Raw genomic sequence first — 10,106 nt, 5'->3', positions numbered from 1 at the left:
CGACACCCATTTGCTCACCAGCCTTAGCCACAGCTGCTCTGTCTACCAACTCGGCAAAGTCTTGCACTTTCAACATTACTACCTGCTTATAAATTTCTTGCCTCATACCCCTTTCAAGCTTCCTTGCCTTCTTTGCCTCATTAGGTATGATGTACCAGGCGAAGCAAGACAATTCTATAAACTTTACCGCATACTACTGGACTGACTGCTGTCCCTGGTTTAGATTCAGGAACTCCTCCACTTTAGCCTCTCTGATAGTGACCGGAAAGTATCTATTGAAGAACAATTCTTTAAACTGGCACAGAGGCATGGCTATAGGCACCTCCCTCTATTCATCCAATAATTTCACTGCAGTCCACCATCTTTCAGCCTCTCCTGTCAGTTTATAAGTGGCAAATAAAACCTTCTGCTCCTCCGTGCACTGCAAAACTGCCAAAACTTTCTCTATCTCTTGCATCCATTTTTCAGAGACTGCAAGATCTACTTCTCCTAAAAATGTTGGAGGATTCATCTTGGTAAATTCCTCATGTGCACCCATGGCCTACAGACATGCCTCCTTGCTCTCTGGAGCTCTATGTGATCTCAGCCATGACCTACTGAGCCACACAGCATAATACCACATCTGAATCAGCTCCGCCTACACCTAAGGGCCCTGCACCCTCAAAACCACTAGCATAGGCACTTCCACTACCTGGGTCCATCCTGAAAAGATAACAAAACATAGCTTAGGGACCCCATCCTTATAACTTACATATCTAACCAAAACTCATATTATCCCTCTTTCTTGACATCCTCACCTCAATTCAAGATTCAGTTCTACACTTCAGAAACACAACCCATCAATAGTTAACTATGACTTTCCTAAAGTCGTCACCACAAGAAAGACATAGAAACCATCATGGAAGTCTTGCCTCTAAACTGCAAAACAAAACCTCAAATCCTTATTTTTATACTCTGGTATTGTTGTCACTGCATTCTAGAGTCTACAAAACTTAACAACCTAGGCTCTAATACCAAACTATAACGACTTGCTTATTTTTACATATATATATATATATATATATATATATATTCCTTTCCACATTATAACATACATATTAATCCTGCTAAGATGTCATAGTCTTAACCAACCTCAACCCATGGGTACTAGGGATATATATGTCATAAAGCTCTAATACCTAAGCAACGAAAAATATAAAATCATATACATGCCATAAACACCAGAAACCATACCAAAGATCTACTAAATCTGTCATATACATATACATGCAGTCATCCACCAAAGAGACCGAAAAGTACTCCTTGGGTCTCCACCCAAAAATCCATCTAACCCTAGCTTATCCACTTATCTTATAGACAAGGTAGCTCAAACCACTTTTACTGCTACGGGGCTCTATCCGCCCTCCTACCTAGATTTCCTGATATGTTTGTAATGTTGGGGTGAGACACCTCTCAGTAAGGGAGACAAATTAATATTAGTGTGTGGCAACATGAGTATTTTTCGTGGTATACATATAAACAATACATAATTCATAACTAGTATAATAGTTGTATCATATTACATAAAAACATGGTTTATCATAACATAGCGTATTATACTAACTTTCTTTACTGAGAAATCATCTTATATAACCATATCATGCATAACTTATTACCCAGGATAGATAGTTAGTTAGCTATCGTTATGTCTTAGCCCCCATATGACAGGGTTGTGTGACCCAAAGGCGGGACCTAGCAATGGCTGGCTGACCATGCTAAATCAAACATGATTCTGTAAGTATGATGGGCATGTTCCACCTATGTCAGTCTACTAGTGGATATACGACACTCCTATAAAGCCATATCGACTGTCATCTCCCACACTCTACATAAGATGTGTGGTAACACTAACATATTCATAATCATAAACATATACCTACGATACCGTGCTTCATGAAGCTGAACTAAGTTATCCGAGTTTAGATAACATATAATTCATTTCATATTTAAACATAACTATTTCGTAATTCAGAGCAATATCAGACATAAACATATTTCATTATTTCTTACATATCATACATAATCACAACATTAGCGCCGACATAATTCATAACGTAAAATCATGGCATTTTGGCCGACATATTTCATAACGTAAAATCACGACATTCACACCAGCATAATTCATAACGTAAGATTCACGACATTCACGCCGATATAAGTCATAATGTAAAAATCACAGCGCTTACGCCAACATATTTCATAATGTAATAACCATAAACGCTTGCATTATTTAACATAATCTTTAAAATATAGTTCCCGTACTGTTTTAGGATTTTCCAGAAAACTGTCATAACATACTTATCTGGGAAAACTCAAAATATTTCAATATAACATAATTTTCATGAAAATATTGTACTTATACCTCACAAATGTACATAACCTTATAAACTCATAAATAATTCTAAAATCATATTTCCATATAAAACGTATTAAAATAATTTCCCTATTCAACGGCAGTATTCCCAAACATAAATATATATATCATACATATTTTCCTAGAAATAAATTTTGTATAATAATAAAAAATTTCATGAAAAGGCTGACTTAAGTTATCCCCTTACCTGACTTACTGAGAAGCTCACAAAATACTCCAAATTTACACCTGTGTGTTCCCCAACTCAACACCATAAAATTGCATTTTCCCCAACCAAACTTTAGTATAATACTATCTAAAGCATTTTCCCTAGTCCAACAATACCAAATAACTTACAAAGCCTAAAATAACTACTTACCCAATTGAAATTAGGAATAGCTTCCCAAGAGAGAGGGTGAATTGGATTCTTTTTTATTTTAATAATTTTTGAGCTTTTGCTTATGACACCAAAAAAAAAAAAAAACACAATTAATAACTGATAATCTCACTTGAAAATACTGAAATTTAAATTCACAAGCCAATTAATGAAACCAAAACAATTCAACCACTCAACCAAGAATATTAGTACTTTTTTCAATTTCCCTGTTAATGTTTACCACCTTCTTTGAGTAACCTCTTCGTATGCACTTCTCTTGATGGTGCCTAAACTGACTGGCCTAACCAACAAATTACTCTAGTAGATTTGTAGAAAATCTTCCCAAGAGTAACGTAGCGGCTTTTGATCGTCGAACCAAAAAAGGATGAAGTTAAAAAGTTAGAGAGAAGCAGGGGGAGACATTTTAGAGAGAGAGAGAGTGTGTGTGTGTGTGTGTGTGTTTCCTGAAGAATTTTCATGCTGAAATCTCGAGGTTTGCATACTTATATAACACAGATTCGTTGACGAGACATGTCACCTCGTCAACGAGTCCACGAAGGGAGTTCGTTGATGAACACTTACTCCTCGTCGACAAGTTTTAGGCCCTAAAAACAACCCCCTCGGTAATTTATCATCGATGAGACATGCATCCCCATCAACAAGTCCAATAGACCTACTCATTGACCAGCACTCTGAACTCATCGACGAGACCCTGTTGAAATCCTTTTTAAAATTCCTTTCCTATCATTTCTTTTATTATTTAATTACTATAATTCTTCAAGTCTCTACACCCCCGCTCGTTCCCCAAGCACCTGAGTTGTTGTCTGGTAATCCGTCATTTGCTGGCTCCCCTCTACAATATGTTCATCCCTCAGCTTGACTATCCTCCTCTATTTTCAATCATGAAAATGATAAACAGGAAGAAATAAGAATACAACTTCGTTGTTTTGAATCAAATTATAAATTAAATATTTTCTTTGACTCACATGTTTTTCCTACGCACCATCGCGCCACTCCCTCAAGCACTTTTGCTGTGTTCTCTGATAAAGATCTGACAGCAGCTAATCTATGCCTATCTCAGGATCACGCTACATTATCATATAAAACATCATTAATATTAATTCAGGTAATGGTCAGATAGTCTAATATATAACAATTACCCTTCAATGATTTACGAATAACTTTGACCCACCGTAATGCGTCGTAAGGAGTTTGCTGCGGTTCGCAGCATTTTTTTCACATATAGCCTACAAAAAAGATGTCATGACTTCTTATTAGCCACATCAATCCTTAAAGTAGTTATTATAATACAAACACATTACCTGATAATGTAGATCTCGGAAATGGCAACACACCACCTCCCAATCCTCTTGGGTATCTTATCGTATGGGTGGGTTTCTACTTGATCTCCCATCACACGAAAATGTTTGCACATTTTTGCACGATAGGTCTTAAATTTATTGCACAGTTGGACGTCCACCATCTTTTTCACATGGTCTGCATGGAGAATGTCCATATCAAACTTCTCTTGCATAGGTAATACAGTTAGAATGTTAGACAATTCTTTGGCTAATATATAAAGTTAAAAAAAAAAATTAAAGGTTTGGGATTACTTACCAAGATGCGCATGTAAAGAACCTTGTGCTGCGCCTCAGTCACCTGCGTCCAACCAAAGGCAGTGACTGAAGCATACTGTCGGCATATAACGCCGAGCTCTCGCATCCAATCTGGGCACCAATCGTCACGTAGAGTGGTGAAGCCTGGAGGAATGCCGATCCTAATGCATTGCCCCGTCCTCTACAAGTGCTTCTTAAGCGCCGTGTTCTTCACTACACCATGGCCTGACCTAACCGTGGATGTTGATGTTGAAAGAAGAGTTAAATTAAGAACAATATTTTAATCACACACGTGAATAAAAATCAATAGTTTACATCGAAATAAATGAATTGTAATCTTACCAGCACTACTTATCATAGTGGGCAACTCACCCCGTGTGTCATCCTGAGCTGAGGTATCTATGTTAGGCTGAGGTTCCGATGGCTTAGACAATGATGGTGTCGCATCAAGATCGACGGGCTCCGTCGGTATCGAGGATATTGGATCATCCTCATACGATGTAGTTGAGAGCTTGGAAGGAAGGCAGCCATGACGACCTCCTGGTGCTATGTCTGTAAAATATTAGACAAGTAAATATAAGAAGTACAAATATTAGATGGATGCATAATAAATATTTTTTTAGTTAATTACACATGTTAGATACATAGTGACAAACATAGCATGCTTACCCTCTATACGTCCTCAATTTCGGTATCATCCTCACTTTCTAAAGTGTCTTCCTCTTCACCTAGTACTCAACTCCTGTTTCATCTTCCCTATCAATTTCCTCATCGCCAATGAAGTGAACATCTACAGAAGGTCCAATTGTAATGTCAGCAGTCCCTATGTGTTCTTCCATGGCACCTACCCTATTCAATGGTATAGGATCGGCTTCTTCTTAGACAACATTGAAAGCAGATTGTGCTGCTGCACTGACAGATGGCACATCTTCTTGGAATGCAGGCTCACTGGCACTCTTCTCCCCATTTGCAACTTCTGTAATAGAATACAAACTTCGGGGAGGAATATTTTGGGCCACATGCCATTCACTCTTCAATTTTATGTCTTTAAGGTAAAACACTTGTTTTGCTTGCATCGCTAACACAAAAGGGTCATTTTGATACCATGTCTTGCTAAAATTGACACTAGTAAAGTAGGCATCCATGTTTATCCTAGTCTTTTTATTGCCAATGTCCCACCAGGTGCACTTGAACAGGTGGACGAGTCTGTTGGCTCCATAGTTAAGCTCTATAATGTCATCCAAGACACCAAAGTAGTTAATTTCTTCATTTCCTTCTATGTCTAGCACTGCAACCCCACAATTTTGGGTTCTTCTATTCAGTTCTAGGGACTTTGCAAGACATCGTAACCCGTTGACAATGCAACCATTGTAGCGGTTAACTCGTTGATCGGGGCCACATGCCAATGCGTACAAATCTTTACTTGACGTTCGTTCTTTATTGTAATACATGAATTTCGTATATTAAATGAACAGGAGTTTAAATGAATAAACCATTAACATTGACAATGTACATTGCTTCATACTTAGACAGTATTTGTTACTTAGACGGCTCCCAAACCAATTGATAAATTCCTTCTTATGTCTTTCGTCAACATTCCTTTCATTTTGGGTCAGAAGTTCAGCTTTATGTTCGCTATATGCAACAATAGTACATGTTAATGTCAAGTAAGTATATAAATATGCATATGTAAATACAATGCAAAGTAAGGAGTTTCGGACCATGTACTCGATATATGGAACAGTTTCATCACAATTATTGAGGACGTAAAAATGGGCCTTTTGTAGGTCGTCCATATCAATGAAATCTTAAACCCATGCACCAAACGGTTAAACATTTTCTTGAAATATAAAGCTCCTCGGTTCTTCATCTTCAACATTGATAGCATGAACGTCTGCATTTCACTCCTCGCAAGTGAACCTTGTGTCAATATCATGTAGATACATTGAGCAAAATGTAAGACATTCACTGTCAATGTATGCATCAATCATTGAACCTTATGGTCGTGCCTTATTGCGCATATACCCCTTCAAAGTGGACAAGAACCAGTGCATTTTACATAGTATTATTGACTTGTAGACACAAAAAGGGGGAAAAATGAGGAAATCATGTGACCATTATAGAAGGACTTTATAATTTATACCTCTCAATAGGATACATCCAACGATATTGGACCGATCCTCCAATTATAGCCTCCCTTGGTAAATGGATGGTTAGGCGGACCATCACATTGAAGAATGCTAGTGGAAATATTTTTTACATCTTGCATAGTATGATCACGATGTCATACTCTAACCGTTCAAGTACGTTTACACTCAATTTTTTGGAGTACAACTGTCGAAAAAAAATCCCCAGCTCAATTAGCACCGATCGAACATCTTCGGTCAAGTGTCCACGAAGGAAAACGGGTAGAACCCATTGTAAAAGGGCGTGACAGTCATGACTTTTCATTCCTAACATCTTCCCTCCCTTCATGTTTATGCATCGAGCTATGTTCAATGCATATCTATCAAGGAACTTCATTGATTTCAACCATTCAAAGAATTTCTACTTCTCATCCTTCGAAAAGTAACAAGATGATGGCGTGATAATTTTGTCCCCATCACAAAACAGGTGCAACTCAGGCCGTATTCCCATATCTTCCATATCCCGGCAAGCATTTGCGATGTTGACTCTACAAGTCCAATCCGGTTTTGATAACACCAAATCACTTGGTATTTGATCTGTGCATTGAGTTACATAACTTAGAATGACTTTAGGATTCATGCATTTCATGTACATCATTAGGGGGCATTCATGGACTTGGAAATACTTTTAAAATCATGGAAAATATGTTTTATAAAAGTCCTAAGAAAGAGAGCAAAGCAGATTTTTAAATTAGAAAAGAAAAGTTGAGAAAAATGGCACTTCGGTAGCCTGAACTCAACTTCAATCGCCTAAAGAATTTCTTCGGTAGCCTGAAGATTAAGTTCAGTAGCCTGAAGAATTAGTGGGAAAAATAGAATCTGGGCGAGGTACTTTGACTGCCTGAACTAGAACTTCAGTCGCGTGAAGTCACTTTAGGAGCCTAAACTCAACTTTAGTAGCCTGAAGTCGCGGGAAAGTTTAAAATTCAAATTTTTATTAATAGAACTCGCGAGCTTTTTCTTTGATCCAACGGTTGAGATCAATCCTAAGAGTAAGACACTATAAATATTGAATATCTAAACCCTAGAACAAGGCTAAAACACACAAGAAGAGAAGAACACATCTCATTGAAAGAGTATAGAGAAACTTGAGTGGATTGATATAAGATTGCTTGCACTTCATTCTACACATCGTCTTTGAGCAAATCAATTCATAAAATCAGAAGGGAACTCACGTATACATTTTTTATTTCATTCTAGTATTGAGGTTTGATCATTCAAGTTATTATTTTCAAGAACTTCTCATCTCATTACTTGTTATTGAATATCATTAGAGAAATTAATCTTGAATGTGCATATACATATACATATTTTTTTAACAAGATCATTACTTGAGAAAGGTTTTAGCTATTAGTTGAATAGTATTTGATTCAAGAGTATATCTATTTTTCAAAGAACTTCTCATTCCAAATCTATTATTCAAATAAGCTGGGTGATTGATAGTGAGTATATTTTCACATAGATTATTTGGATAATCTCACTACTGGATTAAGGTTTTGTCATTGATTGAATAGTTTGATTCAAGTGTGTATTCAGTTAAAGGATTCATATTTTAGATATATTAAAACACTTGAATATATATCCTTGGTATTCATAAATATTTATTTTATTGAGGAATATTTTGTTTGGAAAACCTTGTACTCAGTATTTTCATCTTTGAATTACATATCATATATATACTTGCATATTACAAAGATCGGGTTGTGATTAAATATTTGAAAGAAAGCTTTTTGATATAGAATGATAAAATATTTAAGATAAAGCCTTTAACAAGTTCACATTAGATATATTTGTGCATCTTTACAAAATGAACTTGAACCCTAATATACTCCAAAGCGTTTCAAATATTTCTTTACTTGGGAGTTTTTGATAAAATGGGATTTGTTTGTTGAAGCATATCATACATAAATGATTGCATTGTTTCCTACATTCTGAGCTTCAAGTTATATCATATGTTAATGTATTAAGAATTTGAATTGTACTTACGACAGATTCATTGTATTCCTGGTTTGGTTTGTGAACTGGTTGTTAGGAGGAAGTTGTACCTCTTGCAAGCAGCGGATTAGGAGGAGTTGTACCTCTTGTAAGTAGCGAATTAGGAGGGAGTTGTACATCTTGTAAGCAGAGGAGTAGGAGGGAGTTGTACCTTTTGTAAGCAGCATATTGTAAGGGAAGTTCCGTCCCAATTTAAAGGGCAGGGATTTTAGTGAAATCCTTGAGTGGTTGCTCAAGGCGAGGACCTAGGTCGGGTTGGCTGAATCTCCTAAAATTGTGGTTGTATTCCCTCTTCCCTTAACTCTTTATTTTCCGCACTACATTATATTAATTGCATTGCATGTGGATGTTGATTTACTTTACACACAATTAATTAGGAAATAAAAATTCATTGGTAAAATAAATTTAATTTTGTTATAAATCCCTGAGATTGGTTTGCTAAATATACAAGTAGGGATTAAGTGGTAAATAAGTTCAAAGAATTTTAAAATACCCAATTCACCCCCTCTTGGGATTACACCTAAATCAACAATTGGTATCAAAACGGGTGTACATAGACGTAATTGTTAATTTGTAAAAAGACCATGTTGTCCTAATAAGGTCTTTCAATTGGTTTTGGTGATAATAAACAAAGGACTATTTAACTTGGAAAGGTTGAGTTTTTGTGTTTTAGGAAATATGGATCAAGTATGGTTCAAGTAAAGATCAAGTATAGTTCAAGTAAAGATCAAGTGTGATTCAAGTAAAGATCAAATATGAATCAAGTGTGGGTCAACTAATCAATGATTCAAGGAGAAACTAAGGCATTTGCAGATAAAGTTAGCTCAAGCAAATTTTCAAAGAACTTCAAGAGCAACGAATGAGAAAGAATTCAAGCATGACATATAAAGGCTTAGGAAACAATTTGTAAGTATTTCAAAAGCTAAAATATCGTTTGAAATATGTTTTGAAACTCTTCTAAGAGATTATGAAGACTTAAAAACCTATTTAAGATTTCTGAAATAAATCTAAAAAAAAATCAGAATAAGAGAGCAAATCAGTTTTAAAGAAAAATATTTTCTAAAACAGGTTCTTAGCAGATTAGATGACTGAACTTTTCAGTTCAGATGTCTGAAGTGGCAACTTCAGATGACTAAACTTCATGTTCAGACATCTGAAGAATTACTTCAGACGTTTGAAGATTAAGTGCAGACGTCCGAAGATTTTATGGATCAAAATAGAAATAGGCAGTAGCAGTTCAGACGTCTGAACTCGACACTTCAAACATCTGAACCTGGCACCTCAGACGTCTGAACCATCTCTTCAGATATCTAACCCTGTGTCCAGTTAAATTTTTAAAGGGTTTTAGGAACTTCAAACGTCTGAACTCGAATCCTCAGACATCTTAACACTATTCAACAGGAATTTTTTTTTTTAAATTCAATATTTTAAAATATAGCCGTTTGAGCTCCAAATTTTCTAATAACTTGGGAAATTCTCTAAGGAAAATCTTGCAACAAGGAAACTCGTTTAGAAGTCTATAAATATATGGTTTTTGTAAA

The sequence above is a fragment of the Malania oleifera genome, chromosome 3 (assembly GCF_029873635.1).
Source record: "Malania oleifera isolate guangnan ecotype guangnan chromosome 3, ASM2987363v1, whole genome shotgun sequence".
Classification (NCBI taxonomy): domain Eukaryota; kingdom Viridiplantae; phylum Streptophyta; class Magnoliopsida; order Santalales; family Ximeniaceae; genus Malania; species Malania oleifera.
This window is presented reverse-complemented; position numbering follows the sequence as displayed.